Source organism: Periplaneta americana, chromosome 12, assembly GCF_040183065.1.
Source record: "Periplaneta americana isolate PAMFEO1 chromosome 12, P.americana_PAMFEO1_priV1, whole genome shotgun sequence".
Classification (NCBI taxonomy): domain Eukaryota; kingdom Metazoa; phylum Arthropoda; class Insecta; order Blattodea; family Blattidae; genus Periplaneta; species Periplaneta americana.
This window is the reverse complement of record NC_091128.1, coordinates 38,775,661-38,801,046: the sequence shown is the minus strand read 5'-3', so window position 1 is coordinate 38,801,046 and position 25,386 is coordinate 38,775,661. Positions and strand designations below refer to the sequence as shown.

General features: G+C 35.7%; 1 long non-coding RNA gene across 1 annotated transcript in view; it reads right to left on the bottom strand.

Annotated features, from left to right (window-relative positions):
* The window catches only part of LOC138710029 (uncharacterized), a 75,742-nt gene that overhangs the window by 30,126 nt on the left and 20,230 nt on the right, over window positions 1-25,386 (bottom strand). Inside the window, exons 2-3 of the long non-coding RNA XR_011335025.1 lie at window positions 24,666-24,748; window positions 24,195-24,302 (exon numbers count right to left, since the gene is read on the bottom strand). This is a non-coding gene — a long non-coding RNA (uncharacterized lncRNA). The remainder of the gene's footprint in view (window positions 1-24,194; window positions 24,303-24,665; window positions 24,749-25,386) is intronic.

The following is a 25,386-nucleotide window of genomic DNA, read 5'->3' as shown; positions in this document are numbered from 1 at the left end:
TGGGTAAGTACATTCTTACATTTATATAATCCGTGGCGCTACAGCCTGTGAAGGGCCTAGACCGACCAGCTGGCTTCTGGCCTCACGCCCACATGCCGAAGCAGAGGTGGACGATCATCCAACCAGAATGGAGGTATCGTGTGGTTAGCACGATGATCCCCACAGTCGTTATAGCTGGTATTCGCAACCGGATTTCGCTACCTATCGTAGCTCCCCAAGTGCATCACGATGCTGGGTGGGCACCGGTCCCATACACTGGCCGAAATTTCATGAGAAAATTTCTTCCCCCATGAGGACTCGAACCAGCGCGCATTCCGTAACGCGAGTCCTAGGCAGGATGCCTTAGACCGCGACGCCATGGCGCGGGACCATTATCACATTTAGTAACATAAATAACCCGTTAATATTTTCATAGTTTTGTAGAGGTATCCAAAATGTTACGTACCATTTAATACTACTGGTAATATAACTTGTATGTACTTGCACACTTGTAAATTCCATTATATTATTGTGCGAAATTATATAAGAATATCTACCTGTTTATACATTTTGTTACGAAGTTTATGGCTAAGCAGAAATAAAGTATGCATTTTGATACAAAGATGTTGAGCATTTGCATCTGAGAGGTGTGCACTGACTAGTTTCATTGTTGTAAATGCAGACAAGTTGAAATACAGAACTGTTTGAAGGTCGCAATTCAAACACCAATCAATCAATCAATCTTCTTAATGTATCCAGCTGTTTGCTGACAACATAAAGTCCACTATAGTCCACTGTAGTCTTTTCAGTTTTTGTTTTCATGAGAAATGAGGGGTATTTGATCGTTGTTCATTGTAAATTCCTGTTGCTAGTAGCCAGAGTTGGGGTGTAGTCAATATATACTGTACTGCAAGGCTGTGTCTTCTGCAACTGGTACTGATGATATTAATTTACTTCTTTTATGGTTTATGGATGGACAGTATAGAAGAATGTGTTCCAGATCTTCGTCATGATTATTACACCAAGAGTGATTCGAATTAGAAAAAGGAAGACAAAATATTCTTACGTGATAAAGTAAAGAATTTCAAGAGGAACTTAGATCTCCAGCCTGTCACTCGTCCCCGCAAGCTGATGTTTCAAATTCGTCGTCTTCTTCCCCCTTCTCTTCTTCGGATATTACCAAAAGACCAAGCACTTCCGAAGATATATTTAATTTTTATTTTCTTTTGGTGGTTTATTCAAACTGGAAATGAATGGGTCGGAAGTCAACATTAATCTGATAAAGAGGTCTAAATTGTCGTCTCGTTTTGAAATTCTTCGAATAAAACGTCTCGAAATGTTGTCACATCTTAGTTTCTAGACTCAGTGGCATCTTCTAATAATTCTGCACCGATAAAATAACTGAGCTGCCGGCACAATTACAGACCCATGCAGGCCTACTTGGGTGGCATACAGTAGGCCTATTGACATTTTGAAAAATCCTGGTTGAGTGTAAGAGAAGGCCTTACGGCCTTAACTCTGCCAAGTTAAATAAAGCCATTTTATTATTATTATTATTGTTATTATTATTATTATTATTATTATTATACTTGCTATCATTGATAACACTTTTCAGAAGAATAAGAAGTAGAAGAAATGTCTGTAAATGGTAACTAACTCTCTTGGTATAATCAGTCTGAATTTTTACGAAGATACGTGGTTTCGTTGCGGTGACTAATTTTGTTCTAACGCTGATAATATTGAAGAAAAAACCACATTCTTATTACACTTTCTAGTGAATTTGTGCTATGACTGTCCAAATTTAATTCACATTTATTCTTTATATATTACACAACATATTCTTTATGTTGCACAAGAATCTTATTACCCTTTTCTTTAATTTTCTTGTAAATTTCTTCGCAACTAACACAAATTCATTTTTACGCACTACATTATGCACACATTATACAATGACCTGAAATCAACAAAAGTCCTCTGAATATGGAAAAAATTAAGGGCCTTTGTTGTTTACTTCCAACAAATCACTCCTCAGTCTTTTAAGTAATCAAACATAACTCTCGGTAAGTGCGTACGGCGCGACACGTGTTGACGGACCAGGCGCACAGATATGATTCAGAGGTCATAATTCGCAGAGTTGCAGGGTTTTGCAGATGACCGTATGGAACGAAGACAACTACAATGGTTTGGACACGTGCAACGGATGTCAGACGAGTAGTGGCCCAAGAAAGTATTGAATTGGTCTCCACCTGGAAGAAGAAAAAGAGGACGGCCTAGATATATGTGGAGGGAGAGAATTATAGAAGCAATGAGAGCTAGAGGCCTGGAAGATGGATCCTTGAATAACAGAGAAGAATGGAAAAAGAGAATCCAAGTCAACCGCTTATAAAGTGGAGAAGCTTTTTAAAAAAAAAAAAAACAACCTTCAGTGACACACTTATAAATGCCTACCAATATACATTATGTAAGTTTCACAGTGTACACTGGTGAACATTTTTTTAAAACACTAAAACAATTTTGTTTTTTGCCCAAAACAAGAGCAATAGAAACTTGATTTATTATCAGTACTTAGAAACAAAAAGTACTGAAAACTGTAATTTTTCCTAATACATAAGACCATAACACCTTCACAAAAAATATACTTAGCATTTTACTTTGCATAATTAAGGCATACACAATGTTCAGAAATCACTTATAAAAATGCAGAATTAATCAGGAAAGATTTGTGTCACTTTTGCCCGTAAGTATTGACCAGAACCTTTGAAGTATTCTTCGAAAAACACTTGGTCTTATTAGAATGACTATTGAGGATTATTATTGAGGTAATTTTGTGTTTTTAATATGAAGTTCGAAAAATAACTTTTGTCCGGCTTTTTAGCGATCCGGACCACTGTGCGACGATGCAGTTAAGAAAACACAGTTCTTCTCACATGTTCGACTGTGTATTTGGGTTTAAAAAAATTACATTTATTTTCTTTGGATGTGTCCCCATTTTCTCCGGAACAAGTGAAAGTAGACAGTTGAAATTTCACAGTTTTTATCATACTACATTTAAGCAACGGTTTGTCTACTGTGATCTTCGCCGACGATCTTCGCTGGGATTCTGTCCCGTTGATTTGAATGTGCATGGTTTCTTTACAGCCATGAACGTCAACGAACATCGCTGGGCTGGACGAACATCGTCGGAGTTTGCCTTCGAATCAAAAACTTGGCGATCATCGCCGAGAAACCAATTGTAAAATTACAGTAGGTCATGAACTATATATATTAGTCAGTTTACAATGCCTTTTGACATTTTCTGACAGCCAAATATTAATTTACAGTCACTGATAAATGTGTCGCACTGCAAGGTACCACTCCCCTCTATCTCTTCATAGGTCTTCTCCTATGCCCTTTTCCATGTTGTCTACTGTGATCTTCGCCGACGATCTTCGCTGGGATTCTGTCCCGTTGATTTGAATGTGCATGGTTTCTTTACAGCCATGAACGTCAACGAACATCGCTGGGCTGGACGAACATCGTCGGAGTTTGCCTTCGAATCAAAAACTTGGCGATCATCGCCGAGAAACCAATTGTAAAATTACAGTAGGTCATGAACTATATATATTAGTCAGTTTACAATGCCTTTTGACATTTTCTGACAGCCAAATATTAATTTACAGTCACTGATAAATGTGTCGCACTGCAAGGTACCACTCCCCTCTATCTCTTCATAGGTCTTCTCCTATGCCCTTTTCCATGTTGTCATAGGTCTTCTTCCTCTTTTCCTCCTTCTTGATGGGGTCCAATCAAATGCCAACCTTGGTAATCTTTCCGTATTCATTCGCATCATATGCCCATACCATATTAGTTGTTTTGTGAAAATATCCTCTACAATATCATTCTTAACTTGCATTTTCTCTCCGATTATATCGTTCCTAATTCTATCTCTTCTTGCAATGCCTGCTGATCGTCTCCAATAATCCATTTCTAAGGCCAAAGTCATGAACTAAATAATTTAATATCATGTGATCTACACATTATACATATCATAATGGCGGTATAACAGAAATCTTTCTGCACTTTCTCCACAAATGAAGACCAGATATTAATTGATTACGTTTCTAAACACAAATCCCTGTTCGACATGAGCCAAAAACAATAACCAACGTAAAGAATAACAAATCTAGCCAACCTATTATTCATAATAACAAAACACTAACAGATAGTAGAGATATAGCAAACGCATTTAATAAACACTTCTCAAACTCTCACAGATTACATCCCAATACCAAAAAAACTGACAAATTTATCAAAAGAGAATTACATAAAAATAATAAAAACAATATTACTAGTACAAAACCTGAAATATTTCATCAAAATTTTACTTCCAAAGAATTAACTCTAGCTTTACAAAATTTAAAAACCAAGAAATCTCCTGGCCCCGATATCATTCATTGCGAATTTTTTAAACATCTGAGGGGAAAAGCCAAGTCTGTACTTTTATCCATTTTCAATTTATCATGGAAAACCTCAGTTCCTGCAGCTTGGAAAAAAGCAATCATTGTACCAATTCACAAAAAAGGAAAACCTGCTCATGATGTTAATATTTATCGACCAATAACACTATTAAGCATAATAGCAAAAACCATGGAGTCCATGATCTCCAACAGATTAACTTGGTATTTAGAATCCCAATATCTTTTATCACCAAGACTACAAGGCTTTCGACAACTACACTCTACCAATGAACAAGTCATACGCCTCGGCCAAGAAATAAAAGACAGTTTTAACAAGAAAGAAGATACCTTGGCAATATTTATTGACTTTCAGCTAGCATATGACTCTGTTTGGAGAAATAAATTATTACTAAAACTCCAGAAATTGGGTATCTCCAGCAATATTTTCAGATGGATATCAGAATTCCTTAGTCAACGATTCATTGCCACTAAATTCAATAAATCACTTTCTAGTTACAGACAAACATATCGAGGTCTACCTCAGGGCGCTGTCCTCAGCACAACTTTATTCAATATTTATATAAATGACTTACACTCCCTATTAGAGGAATCAAACATGAAAACAGCACTATTTGCAGATGATATAGTTTTGTGGACTTCCGGATCTTACAGACATAGAGATAAAATTCAAAATTCTGCTCTTAAAGCTCTAAATCAACTACATGAATGGAATACATCAAATTTGAATAATTTCGAGGGAAAAATTGTTCCGGGGCCGGGTATCGAACCCGGGACCTTTGGTTAAACGTACCAACGCTGTCCCACTGAGCTACCCGGGAACTCTACCCGACACTGATCCAATTTTTCCCTCTATATCCACAGACCTCAAAGTGTGCTGACAACCGTCAAGCAACCAACATTTGAGTGCACACTAACTCTGTGTGACTTTAAATTGTGGCTTTCTGTTACGTACAGTGACGTGTATTATGCAAATTAAGCTTTCAGGAATAACTCCCTGTAAAGTTAATTTGAATAATTTCGAGGGAAAGCTTAATTTGCATAATACACGTCACTGTACCTAACAGAAAACCACAATTTAAAGTCACACAGAGTTAGTGTGCACTCAAATGTTGATTGTTTGACGGTTGTCAGCCTACTTTGAGGTCTGTGGATATAGAGGGAAAAATTGGATCTGTGTCGGGTAGAGTTCCCGGGTAGCTCAGTGGGAGAGCGTTGGTACGTTTAACCAAAGGTCCCGGGTTCGATACCCGGCCCCGGACAAATTTTTCCCTCGAAATTATTCAAATTAACTTTACATGGAGTTATTCCTGAAAGCTTAATTTGCATTGTACATCAAATTTGATGACACTCAATTTAAGCAAAAGTAACTACCAAATATTTTCACTTGGTAAAAAAGAAAGAGAATTCAATATCCAATACAATGGCCAACACCTTCCTAGGACTTATGAATCCAAATATCTTGGAGTTATTTTCGATAGTAAGTTAACATGGAGCAACCATTTGAAATACATCTCTGAAAAAGCTCGTAAAAGATTCTCCCTTCTAAAAAGACTAGCAGGATAGAAATGGGGATGCTCTAGGAATACTTTGAACACTACATACAAAATGTTTATACAACCAGTGCTGACATACTGCGAAGAAATTTTAATTACTTCACCTTTCATAAACGAAATAGAATATGTTCAAAACCAAGCTCTCAGACTCATTACTGGTGGAATCAAAACAACTCCAATAGATTCTATGAGATTCCTCATTAATATTAACAGCATCAAAATGACAATAGAAGAAAATGCACTGATTCAATATGAAAAACTTATTAGATTACCAGGAAACAATTGGCATTCATACAGTCCTCTCTGTAGATTGAAAACTCAAAAAAGTTTAATATCCATTGTTCAAGAATTAAAACAGAAAATCAATATCCCGAATTTAAAAGAAAACCTACAAATTAAACCAAACCCTTTAACTCTATTAAATATGGAATATAATCTAAATTTAACAGAAGAAATACTAAAATCAGAAGTAAACACTCAAATACTAAAACAATTGTCTTTAGAGACAATTAATATTAGATACCCTCCACAAAACTGGCTTCATTTATACACTGACGGATCCTTGATCTCCAGAGAACAAGGTGCCGGTGCAGGTGTTACGTGCTGTCTCTTCTCACTTTATAGATCTCTTGGGTATGGAACAACAAGTTTTGATGGAGAAATCATTGCAATAAGTGAAAGTCTCAGGAATCTTCTATGCCACATCAGTAAATTTAAAAATGCAGTTATATTGTCAGACTCCAAAGCAGCTATTCCATCAATAGTATCTAAACACACACCTTCATCTCAAACAGAAGAAATAACTAAAATTCTCTCTCAATTAATATCACTCAATAAAAGAATTGTATTCCAATGGATACCATCCCATTGTGGAATCCTGGGAAACGAGAATGCGGATGCTTTAGCAAAGAAGGTTAGCACTGCTACTTACAGACCTATTACTAAATCTACGTATTACTCTGTGAAAAGATTTATTAAATCTACATACTTAGACTTCAACAAACAAAATTTGATATCACAATGCCAAGGGAAAAAATGGAACTCTCTGCATCAAAATCCACAGTTAATTCCCGATTTACCACGAGAATCGTCTGTAGCTGCATTCAGATTGGCAACAGGCCATGATTGTTTGGCCAAACACCTGCATAGAATTGGAATATATCAGTCCCCTAACTGTCCATTGTGCAACTCAAACCAAGAAATGGATTCGGAACACCTCAAAATCTGTTCTTCAGTGGCCGGTCATAATAATATGTTTGAAAAATATTGGAGTGCAAGAGGTCAAATGACTTTATTGTCAAACGCCTGGCATTAGAAAACAACAACAACAACAACAACAACATATTTTGCAACAACCAGAACTGTTAATACAATTGAGTAAAATGATTCATAATTGAAGGACACACACCATGCGGCAGATTTAGCTAGGTACTGAAGCAAAAGTTTGAGTGTAAAATAGTGAGTGAAGTGGAATGCCGTGCAAAGGGGGGAAGTGCAACAACCTCCTTCTCACGTTATTTTTTATCGGAGATAAAATTGGTCATTTCTTACTAATTTTGGGGTGCTAAAAACGAAAATGACGTTCATTTTTGTGGATTAGTTCTCATTTCGATTTTGCATAGTATTTTTGCTCGAATTTCTCGATTTTTCTCGAGATGATATTTTATTTACATTTTATATATTATTTATATTTACATGTATGTCGATAAACACATAGTGTAAGGACACAGTAAGAAATATATACATATATAGTGTAATGGGCAAAAAGAGTGAGTTAAAAGACTCTAATATTAGCATCGATAGTGACTTTGATTATGAAGTGAGATGCAGGAGGAAAGTGTTAGTGCCTGTTTTGAAAACGGCAAGGGCAAACGGTCACTACGTGAGGCTAGTGAAGGACAAGTTAAAAATTAATGGCGAGACTTTCGACGTAGAGTTATGTTTGGACAGCCTAAATAAATCTGGAATAGGTGAAAATATAGGCGAAGAAAAAAGAAAAATGCTTAAGGATAAAGTAATGGGGATAGTGAAAGAAAACTCATTTAGTACGAGGAACGAAGGCGTGAAGAGCAAGAAACCTGACATGCTAGAGAGTGCGGAAGTCAGAGTTTTGTCAAGGACAGCAAATTCCGATAGAGAAGCATGCGGCAGAACCATGGTGGAAACATAGTAGAGGTGTGGGACAAGCTGTGCGTGTTTTCGTTCAGTCTGCGCATGACGTCACCTTCACTGCAGGCCGCACTCGAATGACACAGTCAACATAACAGATTGTTGATGGTTAGATCTGCGTCCATAGATTTAAATGAATAAATAAAACTCATGGTTTGTGTATTCAGTAAATATTTACAGTATATATAATAGGGTCTACCTTGAAGTGATAACATTATAAAATAGTGAACAATAAATTAAATTCAAGAGTCAAGAAATGATGTAATATGGTAGTGCAACGTTAATAATAAAATTGCTTTCTGTAATATACACGTACTTTTATAATAATTGTAATATATTATGCTACAAATATGCACAAAATTATGCCCATATAACACACACATTATATTACACATGAATTCAAGTACAATAGGGACTACCTTGAAATTATAACGTAATAAAATTATGATGTATTATATATTAAACCAAGTTTCAAGAAACAATGTGATATGGCAGTGTGTTATTAATAATTGCCTTCTGTAATACACACATGCTTTTATAATAATTGAGTGCCTCAGTGGAAAAACGGCAGATCCCAACTCAAAGTAATTGTGAGATAATTGCAGTTAAAGTTTATTGTAAATTACTACTGATGTACAGGACATACATATATCAAACCTGGTTTAGAGGAAAGAAGACAAATGTACAAATACGACTGCAAATCGGTAGTGCCTTAGATGTAAACATAGTGTATCAGTATCTATTCAAAATTGAAGATAGAATTACAGGCATATATATGACTGTCTCATCATCAATAAATTCGATGTTTTCACCCGTACTTGTGTCATTTACAGTCTTAACATTTCTGTAAAAGTCATGATAAACAGGAGGAAACACCTGAGGTTGCAAGTGATCACTGTGCTTGCTTGTCGACCCCTTCTTTTTGTGTTTACTTTTATCTACTCAACTTGATGGCCATACGTATAACTGAGTCCAATAATCTCAGGCTCATCTTTACACAGAGACGTTCATACAAATTAAACATTTCCTGAATAGACACTTGAGATGTACGTCTTATTTGGGGTTCTTGATCTGCTGTAATGTGATTGGTACTTTGGAAATGACCCTATGTGTTTCCTGATCGCTTCTTTGTCCTCATCTTTGACTTTGTGTGGCCGACGTGTATGCCTAACTCGCTGATCTTGCGAAGGTCTTTGGAGACGTTGGTGTCGTTTTAATATTTTCACGTAGAACGGGGAAACCGCGTAAAACTCACACAGGAAACACGTATCATAATAATAATAATAATAATAATAATAATAATAATAATAATAATAGGCGTACCTCGTACTGTTCGCAGTCTCCGTACTGTCACACAAAATACTGACAACAGGGCTTTCTGGCATACAGGAACTCGCCGATTGTTAATAGGAACACAGTACTTGTAAGTCCAGTTTCTTTGCGAATAGTCTGGATTCACTCTGTATTTTTTACAAGCCTTCCTGTTAACACATTTTTCAATAAGGCCAAAAAGTTAGGTGTTCTGTCTGTTGTAGTCCCCCGTATCACAGAACTCTATAAAGAGCGTGTCTTTTTGTTCGGTGGTAATAATAATAATAATAATAATAATAATAATAATAATAATAATAATAATATTAATAATAATAATAATAATAATAATAATAGGCGTACCTCGTACTGTTCGCAGTCTCCGTACTGTCACACAAAATACTGACAACAGGGCTTTCTGGCATACAGGAACTCGCCGTTTGTTAATAGGAACACAGTACTTGTAAGTCCAGTTTCTTTGCGAATAGTCTGGATTCACTCTGTATTTTTTACAAGCCTTCCTCTTCACACCTTTGTCAATAAGGCCAAAAAGTTAGGTGTTTTGTCTGTTGTAGTCCCCCGTATCACAGAACTCTATAAAGAGCGTGTCTTTTTGTTCGGTGGTAATAATAATAATAATAATATAATAATAATAATAATAATAATAATAATAATAATAATAGTTTTATTTTCCCTGGCAGAGTTAAGGCCATCAGACCTTCCCTTCCATTGAACCAGGATCAAATCACATACAGAAAAATACATACCGGTACATAAATATTAACTTAAAAATAATAAACATAATAAAGTAAAAAAGAGAGATTGAATACATATACACAATCAGTATTAACTTTAAAATAATAATAATAATAAAAAGGCTACTGTATTGGCATACCGACTCGGACATTCGACAACACGAGGCCAAATTCACCCTACACTTTTTTAACACATGCTTGTGCGATGCATTTATATATTCCTCCCCTCTATTTCTACATATTTTTTCGTTTATTCTTCACCCAATCCTGGGAAATTCGTGATCGTTTTCTAGCTTTCACAGCAGCAACTTAGCCACTCTACTCGTTACGGACGCCATTCTGAGATTGGTTGGGATATGCCGATCTTCCACTAGGCTAGAGCGCGGCAAGCAGTTTTGCAGAAGCAGAGTACAGATTACAGCCGAACGACATATCCAAACATAACAACTCGTTTCTCAATATGTTACTAGATCGTACCAGTGTACAATTCTAGTGAAACATGCATTTTGACGGCGGGTTGGGATCTGCCGTTATTCCACTGAGGTACTAAATTACAATACAATGTGCAATAAATATTTACGTATTTAGATCTATACAGTTATTTATAACATAGTACATTATTTTAGACATGAATTCAAATACTTTTGAACCTTCATTGACGTATATGTAGTCTATATGCATTTCTTGGAATAATTTCTCATTATATAGTAAACAAATATTTTTATATATTTAGGCTATTGGAGATATAATATATTATATTCTACTACATTATTTACCTTACTATTCCACTCACGACATAATATAATTTCACTATTCTAAATCCCACTCTGTTAAGTAAATACTTATTCTTATGCAATCTTTTTAATTTTCATTATAATATTTCTCTTTGAAATTCCAGACATTTTTATTGTTTTATTAAGTTCTTTAATTCTAATAAATGTTCCTGTTCTAACCAATGTCGTAATTACTTCTGGCGGAAGAGGAGAACTGATTTCTGCTTCGTTTTTCATGGCAGAATTAACCAAATTTACAGTCTTTTTATTATATATATTTCTCATGAGAAACGGAATATCTCCGTGTACATCTGAGAATATATTGTCAACAAGCATGGAAACCAATTGTAGATCCTTATAAGGGAGAATTAAGTTTCCACGCGACACTGTAGTAATTCAGTCTTTTTGATTAGCAGAAGTTGGCAATTTTGTGGGAATTCCAAGATTCGGGTATTATATCTTGCAATATATTTTAATCCTTCCTGGGATATCCGCTGTCTTGCAGAGATTTAACATATTTTTTTCTGGGAGACCTATATTTTCTTCAGAATCTCCATTGTTGGTAGCCTAAATTTAACCGGTTTCACAATGCCTTTAGGAAATTCTGCCGTTGCACACAGTTATTTCTGCAGATTATCATTGACTTCTGATTGGCTTGTAGTAGGACCCACTATTAATGCCTCTTCTTCCGAAAGCAAATCGGAGGTGTTTTTGTTCTCACAAAACTGAGATAATGGATTTCGACCTAGTATGTACCATTTCAGTCTATGTTTAAAATCTAAAGCAGAGGGATGATCATTTGTTTTACCCATGCTTCTAATTTCCGAAAAAAAGTTTTCTCCCAAATCTTGGTTAAGTTTTCTTGTGATGATGTATCCAATTTTGTACTTGCACTTCATTGCCTCATACAATCCTGTTAATGATTTATTTATCAGAATCCCCTCCTGGTAAGGTAATTTCCTGTTTGCTCCTCCTACTTTAACTGTGGTCATGAAGTCATTCATTTCTGATAGTATAATATTCTGATCTTAGAAAATCAATATCCCGAATTTAAAAGAAAACCTACAAATTAAACCAAACCCTTTAACTCTATTAATTATGGAATATAATCTAAATTTAACAGAAGAAATACTAAAATCAGAAGTAAACACTCAAATACTAAAACAATTGTCTTTAGAGACAATTAATATTAGATACCCTCCACAAAACTGGCTTCATTTATACACTGACGGATCCTTGATCTCCAGAGAACAAGGTGCCGGTGCAGGTGCTACGTGCTGTCTCTTCTCACTTTATAGATCTCTTCGGTATGGAACAACAAGTTTTGATGGAGAAATCATTGCAATAACTGAAAGTCTCAGGAATCTTCTATGCCACATCAGTAAATGTAATAATGCAGTTATATTGTCAGACTCCAAAGCAGCTATTCTATCAATAGTCTCTAAACACACACCTTCATCTCAAACAGCAGAAATAACTAAAATGCTCTCTCAATTAATATCACTCAATAAAAGAATTGTATTCCAATGGATACCATCCCATTGTGGAATCCTGAGAAACGAGAATGCGGATGCTTTAGCAAAGAAGGGCAGCACTGCTACTTACAGACCTGTTACTAAATCTACGTATTACTCTGTGAAAAGATTTATTAAATCTACATACTTAGACTTCAACAAACAAAATTTGATAACACAATCCCAAGGGAAAAAATGGAACTCTCTGCATCAAAATCCACAGTTAATTCCCGATTTACCACGAAAATCGTCTGTAGCTGCATTTAGATTAGCAACAGGCCATGATTGTTTGGCCAAACACCTGCATAGAATTGGAATATATCAGTCCCCTAACTGTCCATTGTGCAACTCAAACCAAGAAATGGATTCGGAACACCTCAAAATCTGTTCTTCAGTGGCTGGTCATGATAATATCTTTGAAAAATATTGGAGTGCAAGAGATCAAATGACTTTATTGTCAAACGCCTGGCATTAGAAAACAACAACAACATATTCTGATCTTGAAGGTTTATTCCGTAACTATGCAGCCCACGGTGGGTACCGAATTTAGAAACGGTATTAAATAAATCAAACCAATCATTATTTAATTTTATTGCCTTTGAAGTTTCTTTCCATTCATTTGATTTCAACAGTTCGTTTTCACCATACCATTTCAAATCCTTTGCTACCCTGTTCGAAAATAGTTGTGCTGCCAAACTAACTTTTTGTCTTTGGGTACCACGGACACTCAAGTGTAAAGGAGTTAACTTGTAAGCTAATTTTGCATGAGAGGACGGGGATGGATGTAAAAGTTCATGAATGGGTTCTGATGACATGTTCAATCCGTTCAAGTTGAAACCATGATCTAGAAAGTGATTCCTGTGTAATTTCAATTAATGTGGAGCGTCTGATTTTGGTAGAGCTTCTTGGCGTTTGCAACAATTCTCCCATTTTTCATGAAGATGTTTATCTTTCGGGAATGAAAAATATTTAATATTAATGCCTCTGGTTTTTCTACAATGATTACTGCAACCGTACACTGCACAATAACTCATTAAGTATTGTAATTAATGTCTTAGTTAGGTATATATTAAAGAAAATGTACTCAACGCAATGAGCTGCGATCGCTGTCTGCAGTGAAGATGACGTCACCCGCCTCAGCCGCTATCGCAACAGCATGCGCAATCCCACACCTTTACTATGTTTCCACCATGGGCAGAACGACCCCGGCCCGGTGGATGACGAAAGATGAAGATAGAGGGAGGACCGTGAGGAGTCGAGAGGGGAAAAGTGGCATGAACGTATGGAAGAAATCTGTAGTGACGTCACCACAAGATCACAACAAGAGTGTAATACAGGCGTCTCAAGGCCAACGCATAAAAGTTGTCACAGAGAGCGAGTATAGATAACATAGTCAGCTGAAGAGATAAGCGCAATATCCGAAGATAGCCGATCGCTGATTAATGTTACAAGCATGAGCGAGCGAAGTTGTAACTGTCGCTGGAGAAATGCCACAAAGCTGCACTTTTGAGTTGTACTGTCACAATAGACTGTTGTTTTCGGAAGGAATTTCTTAAGTAGTTTTCAATAACAATAATAATAATACATTTATTTTCTAATTATATACTATCAATGAGTAAAAAGAAGACATCTGAAGCATGAAGAACCATACATGTTACGTAATTATTTAAGCACAAGGAACTGGCCACCTTACTCCATTATTTCCTGGCCTAGTTGACTCATAAGTGGTGCCTTGTTGGTATCACTTGTGAGGTTCAGACCTGTCTTCGGACAGTTGACCAAACAATAACAATATTTCATTTCTAGTAAAGGTTTTTGGTATCGCTCTTTTTTTTTAAGTTTATACTATATTTAATAAAATAAAATTCAATTAAATAATAATAATAAAATTACAATTAAACTTGTTGGTTGTTAAAGTAAGTATTCTTACGTTACTCTAATATTAATATATTAATTACAATAATAGTTAAATAATATATTTCGTAATGTTTTCAATAATTAAAAATAACCTAAACATCTTAGAAATTCACAAGCAATTTTTTTAAATTATAACTATTCAAATCTTAAATCTGGTCTGAAATTCTTTTCTCAAGTCCTTGAGTATTTCATTATATTTGTTACACTGGTCTTGATTCAAATCAGGTAACAATTTTAGATCAATAAAGTGGTAACAGTTACCCACTGAAACTTGAGTCTCCCACAATTTCGCTTCCCCTATGAAAGTTTTTATTTCTTCATACATTTGCGGTAATAAGGACATTCTTTCCTCGGAGATGGACACAATGACTGACTGTTACATCGTAGCGGTTGCAGATGTTTATTCAAACGTCGCGGTCAATGACGTCATCCGGAGATACACGAACTGCTCCTGCACCTTGTTCCACTCTTACATTGAAAAAGAGAAAGAGGAGGAAGTGCTCTGAGAAGACCCTATTGAGACGTCTGGTGTAATGTGTCAAACTAATAGGAGCGGTAATGTAGACGTGTGTGGTGTCAGCGAAAGAAATGAAGGCAACGTGAACCAACAGCTGGGAAAGGTTAATGTGCAAAAGAAAGACGATAGGGATAAGAAAGAGGGGTTAGGGGTAAGAAGTGAAAGTATAGAGAAGGTAAATAGAGCAGATAGAGGAAATAGGGCGGAGAGCAGCAAGGATAAACCAGCATACAATCTAAGGAAATGGTGTGTCAGTGGAATGAAGGATTAATTAAGGGTGCAGTGAATATGGGTGAATAGTGTTAAGTATGAGAAGGGTCATGATGAGTTATTTAATTAGTAGGAATGAGTAATGTATTGTAAATATAGGAAGAGTAGAGGAGCTAAAAGTAGGACTAGACTAGATAGGTATCAGTACGACAAAGAAGTAATATAGATAGATGTAAAGCAAATAATAGAGGGTAGGCTTAGTTAAGACTATAGTACAGTAAAATGATTGTAGTGATATGTTAAACAAGTTGGTCTGTGAAAATGATGAATAGAAAAGTAATTGTTACGTTGTTATTAGGAATAGGAAATAGCAGAAGGTAGGAGTAGAGGGAAAGAAGGAATATTTAATAAACGCAGAAATATAGGAAGTGTGGTGAATGAACATGAAAGACTTAGTGGGTGAACATTAAATGATGAAGAGAAGTCGGTCATTAACATAGAGTATTGTGCAAGTTGTAAATAGTATATGGAAGGGACTGCTAGCCCGAATACTGTAATGTGAAGGGCCAGCAGGACCAAAAGTTTGAGTGAGAATAAACCATACCATACCATACCATATATAGTGTACACATTTGTAAATCAGTTATCACACAATTACAAAATTTACTGATATGCCCTATTTAACAACTTAGCAACCAACGAGAGATAGGCTATTTCTTATAAAAGTAAGCCTTCCTAAAATAAGAATGACTCAAATTGAACTAAATGATCTCGTTATGGACTTAGATCTGCCTAAAAACAAGGCTGAATTACTACGGTCACGACTTAAGCAGTTGAATTAATTATCTTGAAAAAAAATGTTAAAATTACCGAATTTCGAGTTTGTCAGCATCCCCTCGAAAGATTTTTTTTTTCTGTGCAGGATAATCTTGTATTCTGCAATGATGTTGATGGATTCATGGATGCCATGGGGATTCAACACATCGCAGAGTGGCGCCTTTTTATAAACTCACTCAAAGCCAGTCTTAAAGCAGTATTACTGCATAATGGCAATAAATTACCAAGTATTCCATCGGACATTCAGTATCCGTGAAGTCCACACCTGTGGAGTAACGCTTAGCGCGTCTGACCGCGAAACCAGGTGGCCCGGGTTCGAATCCCAGTCGGGGAAAGTTACCTGGGTGAGGATTTTTCCGGAGTTTTCCCTCAACCCAATCTGAGCAAATGCTGGGTAATTTTCGGTGCTGGACCCCGGACTCATTTCACCGGCATTATCACCATCTCATTCTGGCGCTAAATAATCTGAGATGTTGATACAGCGTCGTAAAATAACGTACTAAAAAAAAGTATCCATGAAAGTGACATGTGCTGACATTAAGGTATTAATTAACTGTTTTAATTATGATAAATACAAGTGGTGTGTATTCAGATTTGAAAGTAGTTGCGTTAATATTTGGTCTTCAGCAGGGTTATACAAAATACTGTTGCTTTTTGTGTAAGTGGGATAGTCGTGCAAGAGATACACTATCAACTATGTTGTGGCCCCTTAGGCAGAAGTTAGAACCAGGCATTAAAAATATTATTCGTATGCCACTGATAAATGAGACCAAAATAACGTTACCAGCGTTGCATATTAAACTGGGACTTATGAAAAACTATGTAAAGGGTATGAAAAGAGCTTTTAAGTAACTCTTTCATGAATTTCCACTACTCATTGATCCTAAAATCAAAGAGGCCCACAAATTAGAAAGTTAATGCTTGATGAACATTTTCATGAATTTCTAACAGGCAAGGAGAAAATCGTTTGGGAATCATTCCACTTGTACATAAATTTCTTGGAAACAACAAAGTGACAAATTACAGGAAATAAGTGGACAATATGCCGATCGCATGCAATAGACTGGGGTGCAACATGTCTCTCAATAGTAATATGCGTTACAAGAGCGGTATGTTGAAGTTTTCATGTTCGAGGAAAAGTTTGAAAAAGCGAAACGTAGTTGAGCTTTTTTAATTTCCGAGAATTGAAAGAAAACATACCGCTCGTGTATCGTGCATTATTTTGTGTGAAGATCGTTTATTGCATACCTGAAAGAGGAATTTCTAATTAGTTGCAATGAAATCTCCATCTTGGTTTCTGTTCAATGACGGCAAATGTGCAAAACAAAAATATCTATCTTCAACATTGTTGCTTTAAAATGTTTTCCGTGTTTACTATACTCCAGCAGGCCGTGATATACGTATATCTGGAATCTTGTTGATTTTTTCACGGCTTCCTTAATGTTACTTGCATCACGAATGCAGTAACTTTATGGAGTTGTAGAGTTTACTTAATTTTTGCAAATATTTAAAAACAATAATTAACAGTGCAATTTAGGTGAAATTGCAGTGGTAAGTTTCCAATTTATAATTATTACTATACTGAACGTCTCTAAAAATAATATGTTAAAAGCCTAAAGCAGTAAAATCAATATGTCACTTAAGCGGTAAGAAGAGGGAAATTGTTATGTGTGTTAGGTTGGGAATACTGAATGTGGAATTTTAGACTTTCCGCGGATTGGTTTTGTGCGGAAACCAAGCAAATACGCACGATCTCGCACAAAATACATTTCATCCACTCCACTTGGACTTCTTCCCTGACAATCTCGGAAAAGTAAGTGATTAACATGAAGCACTACGATGATTGCTTGTCAGTAATAAGGTATGCCCCATAATTAAAATATAGAAGAAAGGCTAAAAAACCTCGTCTGAGTCTGTAAGGTATGAACATAATATTTCAAATTTCTAGACTTCTGGTTTTTATTGAATATATTTTCTTGAATATCTTTTGAACAAGACCCGGTAGAAAACATCCAATGGCATTTTCGGAATCAGCACATCAATTTCCGTAAGAATCAGCTACCTTGACCTCGAAGGTATGAAAAAAAAAATACTTCCTATTTGTTGGCGAATGAGAAAATTATTTATAATATGTTATGAAGTTCAAAATATCTTAAAAACAAGAACCAACTAAGCATTTCAGTTCACAAAGTGCAGTCGTAGAGAGCGGTCGAGTGGTAAACAGTGTCTATAAGTAGGTTAGCGTGTGGAAGAAGTTATGGGTGACGACCTAGTTTCCTAAAGAGCGCGTATCGGAGGCTATAATGCAGAGCATTACCACAGGCATACAAAATGTGAAAATGCTGTAGTGATAGATAGATTCAATATATTTCTGACCGCGGCTGTTTTATCAATCCTCTTAATTATTGGAAATGTGGAGTTAAACCCTGGGCCTGGCTCTAGGGAAGGAAGAGATAACAGTGATGAAGTGTTTCAAAGAGAATGGATAAACTACATGAAAGAAACGAGAGAAGACAGACAGAAAGCAAGTGTTCTACTAAATAAAGTTTCAAATGACTTAGATATACTAGTTAAGAGGTATAATGAAGTGGAAAATAAGTTAAAAGAGGTCATTCAAGAGCAGGTGGTGTTTTTTTTTAGTTGGTTATTTAACGACGCTGTATCAACTACGAGGTTATTTAGTGTCGATGAGATTGGTGATAGCGAGATGGTATTTGACGAGATGGGGCCGAGATTCGCCATAGATTGCCTGGCATTCACCTTACGGTTGGGGAAAACCTCGGAAAAACCCAACCAGGTAATCAGCCCAAGCAGGGATCGAATCCGCGCCCGAGCGCAACTTCAGACCGGCAGGCAAGCGCCTTAACCGACTGAGCCACGCCGGTGGCTTAGCAGGTGGTGTTAAAAACAATAGTGAAAAGATGGGAAATTGAAAGCAGAAGAAATAACATTGTTTTCTATGGTGTGGAAGAGGAGAATTATGAAAAAGGAAGTGACACTTGTTTCGTTGTGTTAGACTTATTAACTAAATTTTTCAGACTTAACTTGGACGTAAGCGCAATAAATAATGCTTATAGAGTTGGGGGAGGAAAGAATAGACCAATTGTCGTGAAATTAAACAGTTATTTCATCAAAGAACACATTATGGCTAACACGAATCAACTTAAAGGATCTAAGATTTACATCGAGAATGACTTCTCGAAAGAAATAAGAGAGAAACGAAAGAAATTAGTACCATTATTAAAAGAAGCCCGCTTTATAGGCTTTAAAGCAAGCTTAGTGAATGATAAAATAAAGATAAATGGGAATATAGTCGACCTAGAATTCCTCAAAGATAAAAATATTGAGGATGTATTGAGCAGCTGCAAAAATAATAGAAATACGAAAATGGCGACAGATAGAAATAGATCATCCTCTCCACATCACGCAAACAGAAGAAGAAGTGGGTCACGAAATAGAAAATTTAGAAGTGTAGAGAGAACTGAGCAGATAAGTAATGCTACTAATAGGCTTCAGCAATCTGAAATAACAAATTGGAGAATGGATGGGCTTACAGGAGCGAAGGAGTTAATAAGCTACTTAGATAAAAGTGAGAACGATGTTAACAGAAATCCCGACAGACGAAACAAGAGTGGAGAAGGAAAACCTAGTTTGGAAGAAGTTAAAGGAGCCAGAGAGGATGCTGTTAGGGGAGGTGTACCACAGGCTACCAGGGTAGTCCGAGGGGCTCGAGTGGATGTATAGCAAGAAGGAGCGGTTTTGGAGCAACTAATGAGGTCAGCGCAAGTGAAGATCTGGAGACACAGTCTGGTGGAAGTTCGTGGTGCTTGAGAGGAAGTGAAACGTCTACTGTAAGGAGAAGCGTTGCTGGATCAAACGATGAGGTGGATGCAGGTGACGAACATTTGCTCAGAGGTAAAATGACAGATAGGAACTTTAATAGAAATAGATATGAACAATCTAATTCGAATAAGGAGATAGTTCCTGAAAGAATTTACTCGCTAAGAGATAGGCAGCAACAACGAATAAACTTTCCTGTCATTAGAAAAATTAATAATTAATTAAGTAAGAATGATAGACACATTTAAAAATAAGATTTATTAGTGTCGAAGTTTTAATAAATAAAATTGAAAATAATACTTTTATGAATTTATTAAGTAATAACGGCGTAAATTATTATAGCTGATAAAAAGTGATAAAAAGATTAAGACGTTATAAATTGGTAAATATTATTCTTTAAATTTGACAGGATGGTACTAAGTTATAAATTTATTAGAAACATAATAACAATGAATGTAAATGAGTGCATGCGATTGAATTGATTAAAGTGGAATTTATGTTATCATGTAATTAGATTGACAAATAATGTGTTTAAACAAGTAAGCTGACAGCTGTATTGAGGTTACGTCGAGGATTTTGCTGACAAGCGTAAGCACGAGGTTAGACACTGCCCTACATATACGCATAGAATGCACTGATTCAGCTTTTCTGTTTGCTCTCATATTGTCGGCATCTGCTAACCTCTATGCGATATTTATTACATGAAATAGTTAAGTATTCTGTAAACGAGGAACTGAAATTTAAATATAAATATGACTGTGGTAAAAGATAATTAGATGAATATAGCAGCAGGGACGATTTATATACACTTGTTTACATGCTAAGATTGAAATTCTCATTTTTTTTTTATTCTATAATAAACAAGTTTTGAATGTGTAAAATAAATGCGATAGGGTGAAAACTTGCACTAAAACCAGAAGTAAGTGTAAGTTAAACCAACATAAGTTGAATAATTATATGATAGAAAATTTGTTATTAAATTGTGTAAATATTGTGTATTATCATTATTTGTGAATGTATCAGTTTTAAGATTAAGTTTATGTACTTTTGAACTATTAATAAATAATACTAAAATACTACTAAACTAAGCATTTTCGTTATCACTCTCGAATTTAGGAGGTCAAATTACACTGTAATTGATTGGTTTTACTTCCGATAGATACAACTTCTTAAAATTTGTTGACCAGTTTATTTCCTAAATAAATGCTCTTAAATTAAAAAAAAATAACATTGTAAAAAGTAATAATAAAATGTTTATGTCATTGGTTTTTACCTTAAAGTTACTGCTTAGCTTTCAGCTGGGCTCATTAGTTTGTGAATAAATTTCGTGTATAATGTTACAATATCATTATTTTTCAATTAAACTTAAAACAAAATGAAATTGTTCGGGAGGAAGTCTGAAATATTCCTTAAAATTGGTGGGATCATTTTCAAGATGTCTCAATATCAATGAATTAAAAGAGCCCTCTGTATATCTATTTCTAAACATAACATTAACTACTTTAAAGGTCCGTACTAAGGCAAAACTTATAACGTTCTCATGTCATCATCCACTTATCAGTTGATCAGGCATGGTCAACTATATAAAACAAATTACTATCCCTACGAAGTTCGCCGGTAAAGAAACCACTCTGACGATGAACGCGGCGATTTTAATTGTTGTAGACCAGGGCTGGGCACATTATGTGATTCTGAGAAATGAGCGCTGTTTACTTTAAAGAGCATTTCTCCCGAGCGGTGTGACGTATGCATACTCTACGTCACTTGCTGTCATTGCAGTGGTTGACTCTGCAGTAGGATGGCGAACTTTGAAGATGCACCCGCCAGAGAAGCTTTATGTCAGACGAAAACCTAAATTATAATTTGAACATGGCTAATTCGTTTGTTCCAAACATTAAACGACTTCTGCAAATGAAACGTTTTCATAAGTCTCGGTAAACAACCACATAGTTATTTTGGTTATTGAGTTTGAAAAAGTTTTGTTTCAATAGCAAATATTTATTGATTTCAGATTGATAGAAGTACGATTTTGTTACAATAGTTTATTCATACAAAAAAAAAGTGTAAGAGAATTTTTATTATTAATTTTGTTATTGTGTTTATTTTATTTATTTAACTAGCTAGCTAGTGAGTACAAATTAAATTTATAAAACAAAAGTGTTTCTAGCCACTACCGTAACAGCCAGGCTCATGTACGGTGTGGTCTTAGCCAATAATATAACGTTAAATTTACAAGGACAGTAGATATCTGATTTAAATCGTTTATCACATATGTTTATATTATCAATACCTTTATGTAATTGTTAAAGCATTGTGCATATAGTCTAATGATATGTGTGTCCATGTGTATATGTGTTTAAAGTGAAGTTTATTTCATTAAATTAATAAGAGTGTTATAAAGTCTGTACTGTACAATGGATTGATATAATATCCTTATAAACTATTATGTACTGACAGACTGAATGAATAGAACAACCGTGGCTCTTGTTACATTAATTCAGGAAGGTAGCTGTAATGTGAGTCCGCCACTGCGTGAGCGTTCTGCTCCGACTTGGAATTGAAGTGCCTTGCGGAGCGAGAGCAGCTCTGGCTGGCAACAGGGAGCCGCTCTCATGCCCGGCGCTGTTGTAGACAAACGATAGCTTTATACCGGTTAGCACACACATCACGTTCTATTGCTAGAATCCTGCATTTGAGAGTACAACAAATACCTTACTATAATAATACCGGACAGCTGTTCAGTAGCGGCTGGTGACTTAAAAACGCTAGATCTAGCTGGAAAATCGCTGAATTGGCAACACACACAACGACGAAATGAAACATAGTTGCTCCGAAAGGATCGAAGTCAACTACATTCCAGTACCAGCCTCCTCCCATATGGCTGCGCGATAGCAGATGCGAGTATCGTTATTTAATTGCCACACCTCTACACTTGAAAATCACTACTACTACTTGGAGGAGAACATGAGGAATTGGAAGAGAAGAAGGTGATTACGGGGAGAATAGGGAAACGACACAAACACACACAACAACAAAATAGGTTAAAGAAAATACCACACTTTTTCGTCTTCTTTTTCTTCTTCTTCTTCTTCTTCTCCTTCTTCTCTGCTCTGCTTCGTAGTCCACAAACAGTATTTCTGCACAGAGCAAAATGAACTTGATCGTTAAGCGTGCATTCACTGGCTTGCATTGAATGTCGTAGTAATAGGGCGAGGATTCGTAAGCTAGCCACGCAAAAACATTTTATGCATGTTTTGAACGTCTGCAGTGACGAATACTTGAAGTTACTCGTGCATATTTTTGAATATTTCAGGCGCTCTTCTATATAAACTGGATTCCTATGCAATAGTTTCTTCAGTGTTAAAGTCACGGCTTCACCCACGGTACTAGTTTCTGTAGACACTAGTTGCATCTTTCAGTTGTGGCGACGAAGATTCCAAGTACTCAATATATTTCGGAAGGTCACTGAAATGTACCTTGAGGAAAGCAAGGGAGCCATACATGTTGTCGCTGCTAAGTACAGATTTTGTCTTAGGGATTGAGGCAGCCTCCTCCATGTGGAGGGTGTTCTCTCTCTCTCTCTCTCTCTCTCTCTCTCTCTCTCTCTCTCTCAATGTATTGATATTTCTCTCAAAATTGAAAAAAAAAGTCAATATAAAACGCAGTAAATGCAAGATAATGCTTATCAACAATGGTTTAGGTTATTTTAGGTACTAAAGTCCGATTGAGGCTTTTTGAGGTTCAACAGAATTCACATATACGACTCCTACTTTCACGATTCGGAAAAGTATTAGAGATTAGGAGTTGAGAACTAAGGAAAAAAAAGAAAAAGGCAAACACCTACAAATCCGGTCCCCAATAGTCCATTTTGTAGTTGGAAATCTGTTTATTTTTAATTATGTTTTTGAATGACTTACTACGTTTCATTGTTGTGTATGCGGTTTTATCGTTGAAAGTATAGGTGTAAACGACAGCCAAAATAAGCGCAAGTGTGTTTCAAGGCTACAGGCATAATAGGCTATCACATTCCTGTCCTCACTGCCTGGACACTTGAATAGGAAATGTAATAATAAATATCATTCGTTTCTAGTTGCATTTTGTCGTTTATTTTAGCATTACATTTACTACCATATTAAAAGCTAGAGAATTGCGTATTAAATTAATGTTCTTCCTTTCTGTAAAGAACTCAATTCAAATATTTAACAGCAGGTTCTACGAACTGTGACAAATTTAACAAGCGGTTTGGGCCAACTGGCTGAATGGCACTTCTCTATAAATCTGCTCTTCGTTACCAGCAATGGAACTTGTGCGCAGCTGAAAGCGCCACCACTTCAGGAAGTAAACAATACAATTACTGTAGCCTACCTTCTTCACTGCTCAAAGTCATCGTGCTTGCTTTTCTGCCCAGATGGTGACCGCTCGACGTCGGGTTGACTTCATGCAACATCTCCTTGTGAATCCGTTTGGACATATCTGAAATGCAACATAATTCTGATTTTAAATCGTCGTAATAAATTGATTGTTAGGTAACCTAATGAACAGGATAAATAGGTAGCATATTAAGTAGACAGCATGTACGTTATCAACTATTAACAATAAGTAAATCATAAAACTGAAGCTTGAAAAGGAATCAAAAGTTGAAGCGCGTAGTAAAGTTACTTCTAACGCACATATAGCCTTAAAGAAAACAAATTAAATGAAATAAAAGCATGAATATTTTTTAAATTTCGTTTAAAGAATGAAATTAATTTATCCTTATTCTTTTATTTACAGTAAAAATTGAACTTGTTCGTAGATTATAGCGCCAACACTTCAGGATGTAAACAATTACTGTACCTTCATAGCGACTGGTGTGACTATGCTTGATGTTCTCTTGTCCTTGTCGTGACTGCTCGACGTCTCGCTGTCTTCGTGTCCACCTAAAATGCAACATAATTCTGAGTTTAAATCGTCGTAATAAACTGATTGTTAGCTAATGTGATGAACAGGATAAATAGGAGTATATTAAGTAAGTAGACAATATGTACGTCATCAAACTATTAACAATAAGTAAATCATAAAAGTGAAGTTTGAAAGGGAATCAAAAGTTAAGCACGTAGTAAAGTTATTTATAACGCATATCTAGCCTTCAACTCAGTACAGTATAAAAAATACATTATTCCGGACATTTTAAGTCCTCGAAATAATAAACAAGTCATTTACGAAGCGAACAGATCAGAGCGATCATTAAAAATGTTTTCCATTTTCATTTTACTTCTAAACAAACTTTAAAAATGCTCTCCGGTAAAATTTACAAAGGAGTAGATAGAACCTTGTTAGTCTGAGCACTCGATTGTTCGGGTTGGTTAAGTGGTAATGATTTTACCGCCAAACATTGAGTAAAAAAAATATATATATATTTCAAACTTTTTGTCATGTTTCCTTATTAAACGGCAAGCTAGGACAGAGTTGTTAATCTAGTTTCAGACAAAGTATCACATAATCTTTAAAAATTCTAGAACACTCGTAATTACTGACTACATTGAAGAAAACAAAGCAAATGCATGAGCTTAGCTTG